Below are 19,906 nucleotides of genomic sequence, written 5' to 3' on the forward strand. Positions count from 1 at the left end.
TGATCAATTGCATATTTGAGAAAAATACTGAAATTAAACTTGTATTTTTCCATAAAAATAATCCACTTATTTTTAATAATACACACTAAAGATCACATGTACATTTTTGTTAATGAACTAATTGAGAGATATATTTTAGATGAAATAAAAAGGAAGAAAAGGCACACACACAAAATATTGAAGAATTATCGTTTATTTATTTTTAATTACTGGCTCGAGCGACTCACACACATAATAGACAAAAGAAAGAGAAGTGTGTAAGTATATGTCTACGTGGAATTCTTTGCTTCAATTCTTCTATAATCTAATTAAATAATAATAAATAATATAGTATGAATGGACAAATGAAATGGTTTCTGATTTTATTAAAAGTAAGAAATTTACTCATTTGTTACTATATAGTTTTACTCAGAATTTTTACATATAAGAAATTTATTGTGTTTTTGGAAAGTAATATATTGTTACTAACTTTTTTCAATAATATTTTTATGGTACTTTTTATTTTAAAATCATATATATTTAGAATTCTAGACTCATATTTAATAAATAAAATTTTGTCAATATGATTAAACTATCATTAGTTATATATAATTAAGTAATTAAATTTGAATTTGAAGCTCATATAATTGAAAGCAGTTTGATTAAATTGGTAAAATTCTATTAATTAAATTTAAGGTTAGTGTATCAAATATGTACAATTTCAAAATGTAAAGTACCAAATGAGCATTATTATAAACATAGAGTATCAAATGGTTACCTAGTAATATTAATTGATGATCCAAATGTTAGGGTAGCAAAATATTGTTCATTGACTATATATGCTTATTGTGTAAGTAATAGATATAAATAAATCAGAAACAAAATTAATAAAATTATTAAGTATACCAATAATAATAATAATAAGGGATTTTTTCTTATATACACTTAAATTGTCCAATAATAGCATTTATATGGGTACACAAGATTTTTAACTTTTATAAGGTATTAAATAATTTTTTACAAAAATACCACCTACTCCTAAACAGGGTGTCACACATGAAGGACTTGTCCTACACTGATCATCCACGATAGCCAACGAAGATCAACAAAACTACTCCATGAACACTGACGATGAAGCTTCAAAAAACAACAGTAATTCAACCCACAACAAAATCTGGATGAAAAATAGGAAAATAATTTCACAAAAATACTACAAATCAAATGAGTAAGCAACGAGAACCAAACTTTCAATTTTGAAAATTTGAATTATCAAAACCTTCTAGATACTTTTTAATCAATCAGTTTGATTTTCTAGAACAATTTAGATCAAGAAAAAAATTGTTGAAAGGGAGTTGCAATACCAAATCGAATGAAAAATCTCAACAAAAAAATAATCTCAGATATGTCATGTTGCCTATATATAATTGATATTATTTTTCTAATTTGTTCATGAAATTTAGTTGTTATTTGTTTGATTCTTATAGTTTAATGTTATTTTTGACTATACTTGGTTGTTATCTGGTTGATTTTCAAATCTTGAGAGGAAAACACTGACTTGAAATTTTGGGAAAACCGTATATGTCGTGTTGCTTTGGTGTTGTGTTAGCGTTGATGTCACTAAACCGAAACCAAAAAAAAAAAGCAAAATTGTATAATTTTAACTATTAACAGTGTAAAATAAAACAAAAATTAGAATTATGTACTTTTTCAGTGAATTGAATGAATATAAATTTTGATACAAAGCAAATGACACTAGGATAACAAAATAAATTATGTTGATTTTGAAACAAGTAGAGAATCGATAACAAAGAATTGCAACTAGAATTGACCCAAAATATGTGCAGTCAACACAAAATCACCACAAAATTTGTTGGGTTTTATAATCAACATCAAGTCAATGACTGTCTTTGATGGTTGTATTGCCATGAAAATTTGAAGAAGAAGAAAAAAGAATGAAAGAAAGAGAAGGAGAAAGAAGTTTTGGGCACAAGAAAAGAAAAAAGAGAGATAATGAGTTCTAAGCATAAGAAAACAAAAAGGAAAGATAAAAAGTAATAAAGTAAAAAAAAAAGTCCACAAGATGTCAAAGATGTTAGGAAAACTTATACAGGATCTTGTTTATTTTCATGTAAATCTTATATTAAACAAATTAAGATGAAACAACATAGAATATGTTTCTAAAATTGAATTCATACAGAGATAATGATAAGAATACTTACATTATTGTGCAACGGAATGATTGAGTCAATTTTTCAGTTTCTCTAACCCTTGTATCATTTCTGTCGTAGGGTATCACCAAAAAACTGAACCGTTCTTCAATTTCTTCACAGCCTTTTACAGTATCCTTAGAATCACCTAGACTAGAGTGGACAATTTTCAACACATGAGATAGATACAAAGAAAAGAAGAATAGAAGAGAAAAAATTAAGGCTTAGAAAAGGACTTATGTTGTAGATAGAATCTAAAACCTAGAGCATCAAGAATAGATCTTCTGATTTTCTGTCAGATAGTCTTTCGGTAATCTCAAAACCTTTGTTTTCAACTCTCACTTAGCATTCATTTTATAGGCTCAATTAAGTCATTTATTTTAATTTAAAAATAAATAAAATAATAGATAATATCAGCCTAATGGTTGAAATTATCATGGGCTTTAGGCCCGTAAAAAATTTCCCTTTTAATTATAAGTCCATTGGACTTAAAATCAATGGGCTTTAGGTATTTGAGACTAGCTGTTGAAAGTTTTAGACGGGTTGTCGAAATTTCAGACGAGGTGTCAAAAGTTTTAACTGGTATTCGAAAAATTTAAACAAATTGTCGAAACATAACACAACCTATCGAAATATACAAACAATTGGTCGAAAATGTTAGACAGAATGTTGAATTATAAGACAACATTTCGATATATATAGACAGGTCGTCAAAAATGTCTAGACAAGTTGTCAAAACTCACGACTAATTGTGAAAAAGGTAAAATTAAGACACAATTCTACATGATAAAGTGTTGTTCCAATACTATAAATATAATCATCATAATAGTACCTCAATAGAATATCTACCACCCAATCCTTGATCATCATAATAGTTTGATAAAGATTAGAATCCATTAGATCCATCGATCATCATAGTAGTTTGAATGAAATATTTACCACTCATTAAGATTAAGTTTTGTTTAAGTTTATAAAATGTTAATTAAGATATATGCTATTTTATTGTGTTATTTGAGCATTTTTGGACATTTCAGACAGCCTGTCAAAATTTCAGACGAGGTGTCGAAAGTATTAGATGGGCTGTCAAAATTTTAGATGAGTTGTCGAAAGTTTCAGACAGGCTATCAGTATTTGAAACTAGCTGTCGAATGTTTTAGATAGGCAATCAAAATTTGAAACTAGCTGTCGAAAGCTTTAGACAGACAGTCAAAATTTGAGACTAGCTGTCGAACGTTTTAGACAGGTCGTTGAAATTTTGTACAGCTTGTCGAAATGTCTAGACAAGTTGTCGAAACTCACGACTAATTGTCAAAAAGGTATAATTAAGATCCAATTCTACATGATAAAATGTTGTTCTAATACTATAAAGATAATCATCATAATAGTACCTCAATAGAATATCTACCACCCAATTCTTGATCATCATAGTAGTTTGATCAAGATTAGAATCCATTAAATCCATCGATCATAATAGTTGATCATCATAGTAGTTTGAGTGAAATATTTACCACCCATTAAGATTAATTTTTGTTTAAGTTTATAAAATATTAACTAAGATATATGTTGTTTTATAATGTTTTTGGAGCCTTTTTGGACATTTCAAACATTTCAGACAACATGTTGAAATTTCAGACTAGGTGTCGAAAGTTTTAGACGAGCTATCGAAATTTCAGACGAGGCGTTGAAAGTTTTAGACTTGTTGTCTGTATTTGAGATTAGCTGTCGAAAGTTTTAGACGGGCTGTCGAAATTTCAGACTGCTGCATAAAGCAATTACAATTATATAACTCGTTCAAAATTAATCAAAACACATACAAATGGTCGGATGAACTACCTAGATTGGTCTTGAAGAATGTCACACAACCTTCGGCATGTAAATGGCTCAGGAATTTTGTGAAGACGACCCATAAACTTACCACTTTGACGAAGCAAGTACAGTAGCATGCATCGGAATGGCTCCAAGTTTTTGGCCAATTTTCGTTCAGGTGTTAGGTTTATATTACTATCAAACACTACAATCTCCCACTTCTCCAACTTGGTTGTCAAAGACACCCAATGTTTGCCTTCGATATTTAGTGGTGTGTAAATTGTGTGAACATTCTCCCAAGCCTTTCCTCTAAGTGTTTTCTCACCATTAACATAATAAAAACATCATCAAATACAAACTCCTTGTAATTGTTACTTAAATTTAACTTCTCCCAATGTCTGCAAAGCCACCGAGTAAAGAAATCATCAAGAATGGCAACATTTTGATAAAAGAGATCATGATACTTTTGTGAACTTTTTCTCATGCCCCATAAAGCCTCATCTATATGTTGCATTAGTAATATCATTATAAAGGGTAGTGTAAGCAAACTTTCATTTATAATATTTGAACAAGTAAAATTAAAAGATAATTATACTAACATCAGTAGACAACCATGTTCCTGGGATTAATAACTGTTCTGAGTATTTTCTTTGGTAGCTGCCGGTTCCACAATTAATTAACATGTTGAACACATAAATCTTTAATTGTGTTAGGCTTGTAAAGACAATCATAATGCAAGGAAAAATAATAAATTAAAGTGCCTTGTGTTGTTCTCATTGAACCACTTCATAAAAGCCTCTTCCTTGCGCTCGTCAATCTTGCGAAGTGGATCAACTTTGAACCCATCACCTTTTCTAAATTTTCTCCTTTTTGTTGGGTCTGTATATGGTGTCATAAAGGCATGAGCATGTTTCCTTTTTCTCATTGGCCTAGGATGAGGAGATGTGACCTCAACTTCATTTCCATTATTGCAAACAACATCATCACCATTAAAAGTAGGTGGAGTGACATATCTATACGCATCCCCGCACTCACCACCATTAGCTTTTATGCCATTATGTTTAGCCTCCAACTCAAACTCAAGTTGATTAGATTTACAACAAGAACTATGAACCATCATTGATAACACCAAGTACAATTTGGAGTCCATTTCATCTTGTCTCTTCATCAACTCATCAAAACGAGCGTTCATTTTCTTCTCCAAATCAACTCATAACTTTATTACATTGCCCGAATTCTTATTTGGATTGGCATTTGAAGCTGAAGGGAACATTTTTTTTATCATGTGGATCATCTAAAACATAAATCTTGTCTTCTTCCTTATTGTATTCACTCAAAACAGGATTGCAAACCTTTAGTTTTTTTAATAAAGGTGTTAATCAAGTCATCGGCTTTATCATTCAATAACTCAAAATCCTTCATGTATGGTTGGCACTTCTCTAACTCAGATGCATGGAGGATATTATGTACGTCAATCTATCAAACAAACATATAACGACTTAAATTTACCTTACGCGTATTAAAATTTAATTCACACATCACTAGAATAGTAATTTTGACATACTTTTCCATGAGTAAGCTTCAATGCCTGATTAATCTCTTTATATTCGGGCTCTTTTTCTTCCCAATGTAAGCAACGAGGAGTCGCATTTCCTTCTTTTTGGTTTACAAATAAATTCCCAAGTAAATATATTACTTCATAAATCCAAACCTAAAAAACTAAAAATCAAAAGAGATAAATTAGACAAACTAAAGACAAGATCTTAATGTTTAAATTCATTCAAATATGATATTCAAATATATTAAACAACTAACCTAAAAAATATAAGGAAAACCATATAATTTGTATGATTCTTTGCTTTTTTTTCTCACCAACCTTATTTTGGTACTTAACAGACTTTTTCTTCAAATTCTCTTTCAAACTATCTAATATGAGATTATAACATAACCTACCCCATGGATATTTGTTAAAGACATCCAAGTCTTCAACAATACCCATGTTTTCCTCCCCTATAGGTTGTGCAAGCACTACTCCTTCCAAACAATAAAGCAAAGAAAGTCTCAAATGATCCCGATTTTTCTTTATATATTTCTTTTTTTTTTCAACTCCCCTACCAGATTTTCTTTGCTCATATCCACAAACATAGTTTCCAAATGTTTAAGAGTAATGTGTCCTTCTACTTCCCTAAAATTGTAATGACCCAACTACTCTAGACTTTGGACCATTACTAATTTCCATACTAATCTTACGAAAACATACATTTGAAATAACATATCTTTATTTCAAAACTATAAGGTAAAGGTTTAAAACTATATAAAATTCATAAGTAGGACATTGGGATCCCATTGTTTGAAACAAAACATAACTTTGACATAATTTTAAATAAATGGATTACATAATAAAGTGCGGAAAATACATATAAAATTTAAAGAGACTTCATCCTTGAATCGAACGCTCGGTCCATCGATTCCATCCCGCCTCAATACACATCCCCAAGCTTCCAAGAATCTTTCCCGCCACCAAAGCTATTTACCTGCACATAGTAAACATAAAGGAATGAGCCTAGTGCCCAGCAAGGAAAATCTAACACATAATATTCATATCAACATATACTAAAACATATCATAACATATGTCACATATACTATAATAGCCATTATTACTTGGGGTCCCATAAACTAAACAAGTCATATGCCCATTAGATTTGTGGGCCTTGCTAGCTAAGCAAGTCATATGCCCATAAATTTATTGGGGCTTGTTAGTTGTACAGGTCATATACCCAAGTCTACAAACATACATAACACACAAATCATAAGTTAACATAACACACAAATCATACGATAACATATGGCATAACACATAATATCCTATCCTATTTTCCTTACCAAAAGTACCGGGATATGAGAACAAGTTTGGGACTTTGGAACACTCCTAAAAACCATAAATGAAAGGGTGAGTATACTGAAGAAAGAGGAATGAAAAGAATGGACGAACTATACCATCAAGAACATACTTACCAAAAACCTTATGTTCAAGATCTTAGATTTCCTATCCAAGAATAAAGAATAAAGTTGGGGTGCTGAGTAGAAAACTATAAGAACTTAAGGAAAACAATACCAAAATGAACTAGAGTTTGGAATACCTTGAATGCTTCTATGACCGATCTAAACCTTGAACCGAAATGTGATATAAACCTTACTTCCCAAGTGTTTGGTAGGCTTACAATGATTAAGCTTATAATCCCCAACCCAAGTGTTTACACTCTCAAAAATAACCTAGCAGCTTGCAGCCTCTGAACTTAGCTTGATGAATGAATAAATGGCTGGGTACTAGGTCCTATTTATAGAGTTCAAAAATGAAAAGATCTTCATTTAACTTGAATAAAATAATGGCTTTTTAAGTGAAAAATATTTGAATTATCGTTCAGCAGAGGCTGAAGACTCGGTCAGAAAGATGTTGGACTTATCAAGAGGTTAAAGATTAAAAAGAGAACGTTTTCAAAAACATTCAAAAATATACCAAAGGAGCCGATATATCGCCCCTTGTAGGCGATATATCGCCTGGGCCAGCATGCCCGAGGCTCGTCGAGGTGATCGTGCGAAGTTACGTGTTTTTCGTATCCCCTTACTGCGATATATCGCCCCCTATAGCTGCGATATATCGGCATACGCTGAATATTTAAACACGAAATTGCACAATTTCAGCTTAATTTAAATTGAGTAAACAACCTTGACTAAGTCTTCTAACGTTTTCAAAGTTGCTGACAGACCCTAGGATATTCAAATATTAATCTTAATAAACATATTCCTCAAAAATACTTAATTATCATTAAACATACACATGACAAGTGTTACTTTCTTATTGGGTCTATCTAAACCTTATAATATAATAAATATCACCATTAATATCAGTCATATTAATCAAACCTTAGGTTAAAATTAATATTCTTAAACTATAGGTTAAACTTAGAAAATCTACAAGTGTTACTATGAGTGTCCAAATAAATCACGGTCTGAACCAAAATCCACAGTCATAAAAATACTACTACTATTACTATTATACTACTATCTAACTAGCTAAGTAAAGTTTTTGGACTCTACAAAAATACTATTTTTCAATCTATTACCCTCTCTTAGATTACTCAAGTTTGGATCATTGGATTTTTCGCAGTTAAAGCCACTAATCAATGCAAACTCGTGCATTGAAAACCTAACAGGCTGACTATCAAAATCAAACCATAACTCATTTTCTTTATTAGTTTGTACCCGCCTCTGTAAAAGAAAATGTATCAACTATCCACTACTCTTCACTAGATCAATTAGTTTAAGAAGATGATCAAAACAAGAAGCTGTGAATGCTTCCAAATCTTCATAACAAAGTAGTGATCGTATATTCCTCAACACTTGTATCATGTAGGCTACAGATACACGACTTGCAAAATGCTCATTCTCCATCAATATCGGTCCTAATGATGGTATGTCTGAAGATTTCACCTGTAAAATTATAACATTGTGAATCAATTATATTCTTATTCTTACTTATCCAACAATGATATCATTCTATTATTTATTCATATACCTTATACAATAGTGGTGATGGTTTCAATGAATATTTTTCATTTGTCTCTTTTCTTGCATGTATTGGAGGAGTGGATGATTTATGTGGAGACTTACTAATTGCTTCCTCTGTTGCTTGAGTTGGAGGAGAGGACGATATCATTGGAGACTTTTCTGTTACTTCTTTTATTGATTGTTTTTTAGGAGACGCCACTAATGAAGTGCTTGAATATCCAGACACCATTTTTCTTGTAATAATACTACCTGTAAAAATATTCAGTATGACCTGAGACAAGTAATTTACAATTTGACACTCCAAAACTAAGTACCTACTACAAAAAATGAGACAAGCAATTTACAATTTGACAGTCCAACATTAAGTGCATATTACAAAAACTGAGACAAACAATTTACCCCATTCACAAATCATGCTCAAGAGCTTATTGTCACTACCATATATTCCTAATGAAAAACATACAACCAAATACTCTATCCCAATAAATTCAGTCATGCATTGTGCCTATTCTAGTAAATATCCTAATTGATTTGTTCATAAATCACAATTCAGTACAGGAAACCAATCAAAATTGTAGCAGAATATGTAAAAAAAAATCATATCAAAATTCTAATGGCTAATGCTTCTCACCAGACCCCATTGCCTCTTGAGTCTCATATGTCCTACAAGATTATTGATTATATATACTCATGAAAATAGGTTCCTTAACACAACAAGCCTTCACTAAAGTGAATCCACCGAAATAAGGTTAATGTCCTAATCATATGGTTGGCTATAAAACCTTATTTTCCTAATGCCTCTCGTCAAATATGTGCATCACAAAGAAAGCTAAGATCTTAATACTAATGTTAGTGATAGTATATATATATACACATATAGACTAATGGAATAAGAACTAATTAAGCAGGCTATCCATGAGTAAATAATTCAAAAACCATGCCACTAAATGTAACAGTAAAATTTAAGTTTAGTCAGGGTGTCCCATCTCTAAGCTACAAAGCATTAAGAATTTATACTCAGAAAGGGAGCCATTTTCACTACAAGAAAAAACAGTATTCATAACACTTAAAAACTGCTAACCGGGACTATTGATAGCACTTCTGAAAATGCTAACATAGCCCCTGTTATTAAAAGTCCAGTCTTTTCTATAACAGTTTTTGAATGTTATGTTCGGTGTTATCTTAAACTATTCAATAACACATTTTTAGGTGCTATAATATTCAAATAATAACATTTAGATAGAGTTTTTGGTTATAAATTTGAAGTTTAATCTTGTACTTTTTTCATAACACTTTTCAACTGTTACATTTGATTATTTTGATAGCATTTTTAGTTTGTTATATTATATAAATCATAACGATTTGTTTCGCTTATAATATGTTTTTAAATCGTAACATATAGTAATAAAATTTTGTTACTTTAGTGTGGGTAATATATTTTAAATTTTATTTTAATAAGTATACTTATATGGTTTTTTTTTAATTAAAAGATCTTCATTATTGTATTTTGATAAAAAAAAAAAAATTAATCATAAAATGTAATTCTCAATAGATTGATAAACCATAAGTATTACATTAAAAAATAACTAATTCAAACCATGAATGTGTCTACTTCATAAGATATTAGTTCTAACTTAAGTTTGAAAGCATAACATAATAAAGTTTTATAATCTTAAACATTTTTTACTTCAAACTATAGTTTGGATGATGTTGTTGCTGCTAATGCTATTGTTGTTGTTGTTGTTGTAGTTGTTCTTCAGATTGTTGTGCTTGACTATGAACCCCAAATGGCGTACTAGTCCTTCGAGGGAACTTGTTCAAACTCTCTGAAAAATAAATAGAGAAAGATAAGCAGTCAGGTTTGGAGAGATGATGCCACAAACCTAACATACAATTAGCCCCATTTAAATCATTACTGACTATAATCAACATGAACAAAACAGAATTCAGAAATCCAAATATAAATAAGCATAATAGAAAACGAAATGAAGATTCAAACAAAGCTTGGGAACAACTGCAAGATGAAAACTAAAATAAATAAATAATATAACAAGTGAATGCAAAGCCAATCCCATAACTATCATATAAACTATAACTTACCAAAGCTATAAATAAGAAAAGAGAATACAGTGCAAATAAAATCAAACTTGTCAAACAACTTGCTGCCACTAAGAGAATACAGTGAAGTATATCAATATGTTTCAGTATATTTGTATTTTACTGTTTTAACAAGTTAATAATGAGTTCATACAACCCTGTAAAGATAAGGCAGTAGAAGAGGTATAGAAGAAATTTCTGCTTGAGTTTCACATACAATAAATTCAGTATTCTAACACTTAAATTGTGTCTGAAATTAGCATAATATTATAACAAAAATAAAAGTAAGAGAAGTAATAAAATAGAATAACAAATTTAAGAAACATGAAAAATTTAAATTCTCATTTCACAGACAAAAGGATCTGTAGCTCTCATATTATGTCATGGTGTCAGCCAAGGGTGATGAGGGTGCATCTAACCTTGTAAGAACCTTAGGAACTCCACTAGTATCCCTTGTTATCTGAAAACACCAATATAAAGGTTCAGGACATAGTTGGTACATACCCTTTCAGATATTTCAAAATCTAATGCAGGCATAAGCCTTTAGTTTGATGATATGGTTGAAAATGTTTTACATTTCAGCATCCTTATTATGATCTTTAATATGTACACACCACTCAGATCAAAGACTCATCAAAACCAAAGAAAGTTAAAAAAAAAAGCTAGAAATATTTTCTAACTACATGAAAGAAGAAGAAATCAGATCCCTACAGTGAAGATAGCAATTGATTATAGGTGCTAACTCAAATTTTAATTTTTTGGTATTAATACAGCAGAAAAGTAAGCTTAGCCAAAAAAAAAGGAGAAAGAAAGAAAGAAAAAAAAAAGGAGTTATAACATTACAAAAAAAGGCAATGAGTAAAGGCAGGTCAAGTATTTAATAGAGGACAAGTACAATCAAACAGTCCAGATTAACCTCAAATAGAGGAACCAGCCGAAACAAAGAAATCAGCAGCTAATTACAAAGAATATGCTCAATGAATAGCTGATCTTGAACCGAAATATTGTGTCTATACACTTTGTAAAGCCTAAACTTAGTAGTGAATTTAATATCCTGAACTAAACTCAAAACAGATGAAGAGTAATTGTCATATATACACCTATTTCTATTCTTCCAAATATTGTAAACAACTGCAGCAAAAATCATGTTCACTATTTCTAATTACCACATTTTTAATGTTTTTTTTCCTCATTGGTGGTAGGTACTGTAAGGAAACTTGGTGACTGAATGAATAGAATCAATTCTCATTAATGAAGTAATGATACAAAAGAGTATATATACAGAAAAGACCAAAACTAATAAAGTAACTAATCTACAAAATAACAATAATTAGTTACAATGAACAACTAACTAACCAAAACAGTTAGTAGCTGTAAAAATTGGCCTAACAGGTACCACATTTTAATGATCTTTTGAATCTTTCTAGAGAATATTATAATGATCAAGTGTCATTAAAGGTGAGTACAAAAAGTATCCTAAGCAGTCAACACTTAATGATCCTTTGGCAAATTTATCATGACAGCAGAAAAGCTACAAGTTATACTATTATAATAATTAGTTTTTCAAAATTGATAAATCAAATCAATAAAATTACTCATAAGCAAAGGAGATTATATAGCAAAAAGAGATTGAGGCATAGAGAATGTTTCAACAATTTACTAGTTGCTTCATTAACATAGATATGAATATAGTAGACAATTTTATAGAGAGAGCTACAATTATAATATGAGAATCAGATTCAGATTTTACCCAAAATTGCAGAAAAAAAAAAGATGAGACTTGGATCTCTAGAGAAAATCTAAAATGACAGAGAGAGGCTCAAATTTTACACCTTAAATATGAAATGTTGAAATGAGATCGATAAATGCTTCAATATAAGGGAAAAAATTGCAGAACAGAGCTTGAAATGAGATTGGCCTTCTTTTTATTGTTCTATGCAATTTTGTCTAGTTATTTGTTTCAAGTTAAACTCCTTCACATGCCCTTTCTCAGTCATATCACAATGCCTAAGTACCACTAGACAAGGATTCCAAACATTTTTTAAACCAAGTAATCTATATTCATAATTCTACTTTGGTTGTTGGCAAACAAACAACAATCAATTTCACAAAAAATAAGAATCATCAATTCAGAATTAACAAGCAAAACTTAAAAAAAATACATGAAAGAAAATACTTGAGAAAAGCTATACAAAATATGCTGTGAAAAATTGGGCCCTCTTAAGAGAAGCTACATAAACATTCAACACATACATTGAATATAATAACTTCAGCATTGAGCCTAGGAAAGTTGTGTATGTGCATGTAAAAACCAATAAATCAGATAAACTCAGACTGCTAGATCATTTTGTAAGTTATTTTAACTAAACAAGAAGACAAAACAAATAAACTCTTACTGCTAGATCATTTGCAAAAATCAAATAATGTTTGCATTAGATATCAAAAGGATTTTAGATCAAGGTTATATGTACAGAGAAGATTCACTTCATCATGGTGAGCTCTAGATTTTATAAGTGTGTCCATTTCTATTAATAAATCAAGTTCAAACACACACTCAATTGAAATTTGTAATGTGTCTTGACACATGATATAATCATTACACATGATATAAACACCTTCAACTTTACTTAAGAAAAATAGAAAAAAAGAAGAAACTAAACTAGGAGTGTTTATTAGTTTCAAAGTAAATACTTTTAGATTCCAATGCTGGCAATGTCAACAAGCACTCAAATCAAATAGCACTAAACTTCCAATTTTAATGAATCTTTCTTGTTAAAAGACAACAAACTAGTATAATACCAAAATCAACCAAGCTTTCACTGCCTAGTTATAGGCATTGAAATACAACTAGAATATACTTAAATACTTATACTTATACTTAAATATACTTAAATACACAACAGAAAACATAAGCAACATTAAGAGGAACGAAAACAAAGTGTGTGACAAATACCTTGATCATTGACTCCTTTTCTGATGAAATCCCACAGAGGCACCGAAACTTTGTTTTTGACTGAAAAGAGTGATCATCAATTTCCCCTTTGACTTTCACATTACTGCTATCTGAGACACCCTGTCCCTTTGACGCTAAATCAGGGGCTGCAGACACATGCATTTTTCTGAGAAACAGGAAAATGTATTTTCTAAGGGAAAAAAAAATAGACAGTAGCAAAAAGAGTAGAATCCAGTGACTTTATGAATCAGATAGTGCAAAATATAAGACAAACCTATATATGTCATCTACAAGCTGTGCCACCTGTTCCTTCCCCACGGCATTCTTCTTTGCCCACAATTTAGAAACTGTAAAAGAGAACATAAATTCAGCTAGAATTAATTTCACACAAAATAAGAGAATTTAGACCACAACCAGGACATGGTAAAAGCAAGAAACCTCAAAGCAGAATGCTCAATTACAGTACTAATAAGCACAAGTTTGAGCAACCCAACCAAATTCTATACCAGGCTACAATGCCAGAAAACTAAATTTGAAATGGAAACTAACCTATAGAAAACATAATAATAACTTTTTTAGAAAAACAAAGATGTGTGATGTAGACAGTCGCTGTTTTAGTGTTTAAGACTGACTATTTAATAGATATCTACCTAGACAAACATCAACTACATAGCCAAGGTCCAAATATATAAATTTCACTGGAAAGAAAAGTAAATAACACAAGACGGACAAATGCAAATGAAAGGAATTTAGAAACATAACCAACCAAGGATAAAGGACCACTACCCAAAACAAAATACCAATTCGCTCTCACATCTAATTCTTTTGTTGCCTACTATACGTGAAGCATCTTGGAGGCCAATCACATCTAATACCTTTCCTAATTGCAAAATAAAATAAAAACTAAAACTAAAACAAAAAATATAGAAAGAATATGCTGATATTGATGATTGTGCCACACTAATCCTTCTCATTTGCTGACATTTTACCATGTCACAGTAAATGGAGACATTTTACAAGATTGACCAATCAGCAAAAATAGATTTTAAGGTCACAGTAACTTAGTAATGCATACTGTCAATACTAATAATTCGAACCCAATGTGGACACACCTTTAACATAATGATACTGATTCTAAAAATAGAACCGACTAAACAAAATTAACTTTTCAAATTGTGTTCCATATCAAGACACTGCACCTTGTCTACATACCAGAACATCTATGTGCAACTGCATTTGTATAAATTTTGATCGAGCAGCTATACAAGGCAAGACAAGTCATTCAAAGGTACCTCTTCTCCAACAATTGTAATGTTTGGATGAGTTTGCAAAGCACATTCAAGTGTTATGTGTGAAGCTGCACGCCCCATAAGCCGCACAACTGTAGTTGACAATTAAATTTCGTTAAGCACAGTAGAGTGCAAATCAAAAGATAAGATGGGTTAAAATGTAATCTAAAAGCTAAATCACTACATGTTCCATGACTTTCAACCAGCATACTTACAGTGATAATATTTTCCAGTTGATCTGGCATCTATCATGACATTTCCAATCATTTCTGCATATATCTGAATAAAATGAAGTGCATCACATTATTATTAGTTTCCTTCAGTGTATCTGTTAGTTGCAGATCATAGAAAGTGTCACGCTATTCATGCCAAGGAAAATCAGGCAGAACCAGACTTAGGCTAATCAAGTCAGTATTATATACATGATCCAATGAAGTATTTTTTTTAAATTTCTCAGGAAATAAACCTGTTAGAATAATAACTTTAACACCTAATTAGTTTTTTAAGCAGGACAAGGTACATTGAATAATATACTTTATTTCATCAAACACAACGTCACCAAACTTTCTTGCTAGTTATAGTTGATGGCCCACACAACAATTAACCAACTGATCTGCAAACAATTTTCTATGAGAAGTTCCTTCTCTTAACATGTAAAGGTTGATGCTTAAAGTAAATTCATAAGTTCATGACCATAATGAATTAGCAAGTAAATAAGATGATTCTAGGAATATAAATATAACTCAGTGGCAGTGAAAAAAAATGCTTCAACAAATAAAATTATCATCAGGTACATGGATAAAATTTTCAAGCTAGTGGGGTTCAAGTTCGTATCTGCTAAAAAATAAAGATTGCTGCTCCAAAATTTCCTACACGATATATGGAAAAGACCACAAAGAAATTTAAGGGTTCAAGTAATAAAAAATTTCTTTTAGTTGCAGTCACCTTGCAAGCAGTATCAAACCCAAAACTTATTGGGACTTCTTTGCATTTCAAGTCACCATCAATGGTTTTTGGACACCCAATCACCTGAGTTTTCAAATTCTTTCCCCTGGTTGAACAAAAGAAAAAAAACCAAACTGTGTTAAACAAACCAACGAAACAGCGTTAAAGGCAAGACTCCTGTAACCCTGTCGAACTGTTAGATAAAGAATCCCTAAATTCTATTTGGATGGGTCCCATACACTGATACAAGCACCTAAAAAATAGATGGATTCATGGATTACATGAATGACATATGAAGACAAATACAGGCAACAGTTCCATCTGCCAAGCAAGATTTTTCTAGAAAGAAAAAAATTAGTTATATACCTGAAATTCTCAGCAAGGAGGCAGGCATTTGTGTTAGAGTCATCCCCACCAATAACAAGAAGTCCATCCAAATCAAGCTTCACGGCAGTATCTGCAGCTTGTTGAAACTAAAAGGAAAATCCATTTTAACAATTTATTATGAACTTAATGTGTCAATAAAACTTAACATGAAACTGTGAAGAAAGAAAAAAAAGTCACCTGCTCTGGAGTTTCAATCTTATCTCTTCCACTACATATCATATCAAAACCACCCTGATAAAAGAAAATTTTCTCCAATCAAATACAATATCTTGGTTAAAATGCCAGTATCCGCATGTATGAATTTTGTATAAATCACTAGAATAGAATGGATGCGCTATATCTTCTGAGCAAATTAGAACACTCAGAAGCAGCTATCTTTGCACATGATCATGGACCTCCACTGCATAAATGAAAAAACCAAACCAAAGTCCAAACTCTCACCTGGTTTCTGTACGGGTAAATACATTCTGGTGTAAGTTCCACATACTTGCCCTTCATGATTCCAGCTGGACCTCACGCTCCTGCAAGTAATCTACCAGGAAGCACAGAATGAATGAACTCAACCATACTGGACACTATTAACTGCAAGAAAACGAATTATGATAACAAAAAATTCTCACCAAAAATTCCAGAAATGACATTGTGCCCTCCAGGTGCCTGGCCTCCCGACAAAACGACACCAATTTTCAACTTTTTCTGCGAATCGTTAGAGTCAGAATCGCTCGGCACCACCAAGGCAGATGGCTGGCCGAAAAGTTGAGGAAAAAGCTTTGCGATTTCATCTGAAAGCATAAAAAGAAAAACATAACCACATGAAAACGAGAAGCTGCAGAAATTTTTATTATTTAAAAAAAAATTGCTATGTTTTACTAAAACTAAGTCGAAACCTACAAATTTCTTAGTTTCCTAATTTAACTATTTTCCAGCAATTTTTCCATCAACCAAACAAAGATTGGAAGTGTTCGTAACAGATCATAGTGTACAGAACCAATTTAATCGACGAAAAACTGTGGATCCAATACCTGGATTGCCAGCCGCGGAACTAGGTGGTCCTTCGACGATCTTGAAGCGGTTTCTGAGCACGGTAGGGAGAGGGAGGGCGTGGTCGATGCGACTCGCCTGGACCTCACTGTAGACGGAGGCAACTCGGCTGGCTGAAAAGTTGACTTCGTGAGGCAGAGATGAGACGAGAGAGACTTCGTGAGGCGGAGAGACGAGACGAGAGTGAGGCGGAGAGACGAGACGAGAGTGAGAGATGGAGGCTGAGAGAAATCTTTCGGGTAACTTAGATTTAGGGATTTTGGCAGATGAGACCAAAAATAAAATTCATTTTGGCGCCTAAGGTTTATTCATGTGGCGCCAAAATATGTTCCGTGGGTTTTTAATCCCCCACCAATAATAGCACTTTTAAATATATGCTATTCTTTAATGTAATATATACTAAACATTGTTGTAGTGTTTCACCAAATAACAAAAAATAAAAATTAGTAAAACAAAACAGAAATTAAAAAAAATACATAAAGACATATATATATATAGAGAGAGAGAGAGAGAGAAAGAGTAATAGAGAATGTGAGAAAGACGGAGAGAAAAGAGAGACGTGATGGAGGGAGAAGAGTGAGGCTTGCCGTGACTGAAAAAGAAGGGGAAGGTCGGGTCAATGAGAGAACAAAGAGATGAGAGAGAGGGATGGGTCGCAAACCTGGGTCGGCGTTAGGGTCCGACCGGACTTTGTCGCCGTGAGTGAAGGAGACGTGAAGGCGCCGTGAACGGAGGAGAAGTCTGTGAACTAGTCGTGAGTGAAGAAGAAGTCCCTCAATACGATATAGGGATTTCTTTTTTATTTTATTTTTTCTGTCAAAGTAAATGAAAGGGTAAGTTGGTAAAAATATACCCATTCTTTTAAAAAAGAGGTCATTTAGATAAAATATTTTGAAAGTAGGTTATTGTGCAAAATGCACTATAAAAAGAGTCTATTTCCACCAATTTCCCTTTTAATTATATTTTAAAAAAATTAACCTTAAAGTGTTGCTATAAATAGGTACTTAAGTCTAGGGTTCCTTGGGTGAAGAATTTTTTTCTAAGAGCCTTTATTCTCTGGAAAAAAAAAAAACTAGACACAAAAGACCTATTTTGGCCGCCCAACATATACTCTCTTCTACTCTATATTTTCCCAACTCATGTGTTGAGAATTGTCCACCCTAGTTTAGGTGATCAAAGGAAATTGTGGAAGACTGTGTAGATTGAAGATCCAGTTCACTCTCTTGTTATTACTCTGCGATAGAAAGGAACATGGGTTAGAGAGAGTGAAGGAAGGAGTCTTAATATCCGCTATGTAAAAATAAGATTCTTAAACTTTGTTATTTGTTTTACTTTACGAAATTCATTAGAAACATGTTTCTAGGATGTTTTATATGTTAATTTGTAACACCATACTACTGAAGGACCGTTACACTGTCTATTTAAATAGTGCTAAACTCGCTAAATGAGTCATTTGGCCATAATCGTGTAACTAAACGTGATTAATGGTTTAGGGTTAAAAAATTTGGTCAAAAGGTTCAACCATATCACTAAAACGTTTACTTCCATACATGGGATCCCAAACTAACATTTAAAAAGGTTAATTACAATTGAAAAGTTACAACCAGCCGACCTAAGCGGCAAATTAGGGTTTGACCCATGTTCCTCTTTAAAACCTCGGCTGTGGTGGTCAAGCAGTCGCATATGTACACATCGTCACCTAAGCTCTCCAACTCATGGATGGTCCAGCTTCCTTTTTCCCTTACCTGCACCACAAAGCACCCATGAACCAAAGCTCAGCAATAAAACTTAAACATGCTCATAAGCAGTTAATAACATGTTACCAAATCATAATAAGCATGCCTAGTAGTAATAACCCTACTCATGCATGTATACCATTCATATAAATGACTACAGCGTCATAAAGGACCAATTGCCCTAGATAAATGATCAATGCATCATACTGAGGATCCTTGCCCAAAATACATGATTAATAAATCATACTGAAGCTTAGTGCCCAAAATACATGATTAATAAATCATACTGGGGCTCAACGCCCAAAATACATGATTAATAAATCATACTGGGGCTTAGTGCCCAAAATACATGATTAATAAATCATACTGGGGAATGTTGCCCTAGGATATGAGACTAATAAGTCACCCTGAGGCCCACTGCACTATCTCTATATAGCTAGCCTTGGAGCTGGCCCAGTGTACCTGATGCTTTATTTTTCTCATGACCAATAGGTCGGCCAAGCTCTTGGTTAGGAATAACCACATTGACCAGCGCTCAACGCGCTAGTGTCGTTCTTGACTTATAAGTCAATACTTTTCGACTAGCGCTCCGAGGCTATTGTCGTCCTTGACTTATAAGTCAATGTTTTTCGACTAGCACTAAGTGTGCTAATGCTGTTCTTGACTCATAAGTCAAGTCCAGGGCCTAGCCCTAGGATATGGGACTAATAAGTCACCTTGGGGCCTTTTACCCTATCCTCTGTATAACCAGCCTTGGAGCTAGCCCAGCGTACCTGGCGCTATGTTTTCTACGACCATTAGGTCGGAAAAGTGTATGATACACTCCTGGTTAGGCTTAACCATATTGACCAGTGCTCAGTACGTTATTGTCATCCTTGACTCATAAGTCAGTGCT

General features: G+C 32.3%; 1 pseudogene; it reads right to left on the reverse strand.

Moving 5' to 3' along the window:
• Positions 1 to 8,284: 8,284 nt before the first annotated feature.
• On the reverse strand, positions 8,285 to 18,152 carry LOC133800024 (uncharacterized; annotated as a pseudogene).
• Positions 18,153 to 19,906: the final 1,754 nt, after the last annotated feature.

The sequence above is a fragment of the Humulus lupulus genome, chromosome 9, assembly GCF_963169125.1.
Source record: "Humulus lupulus chromosome 9, drHumLupu1.1, whole genome shotgun sequence".
Taxonomy (NCBI): Eukaryota; Viridiplantae; Streptophyta; class Magnoliopsida; order Rosales; family Cannabaceae; genus Humulus; species Humulus lupulus.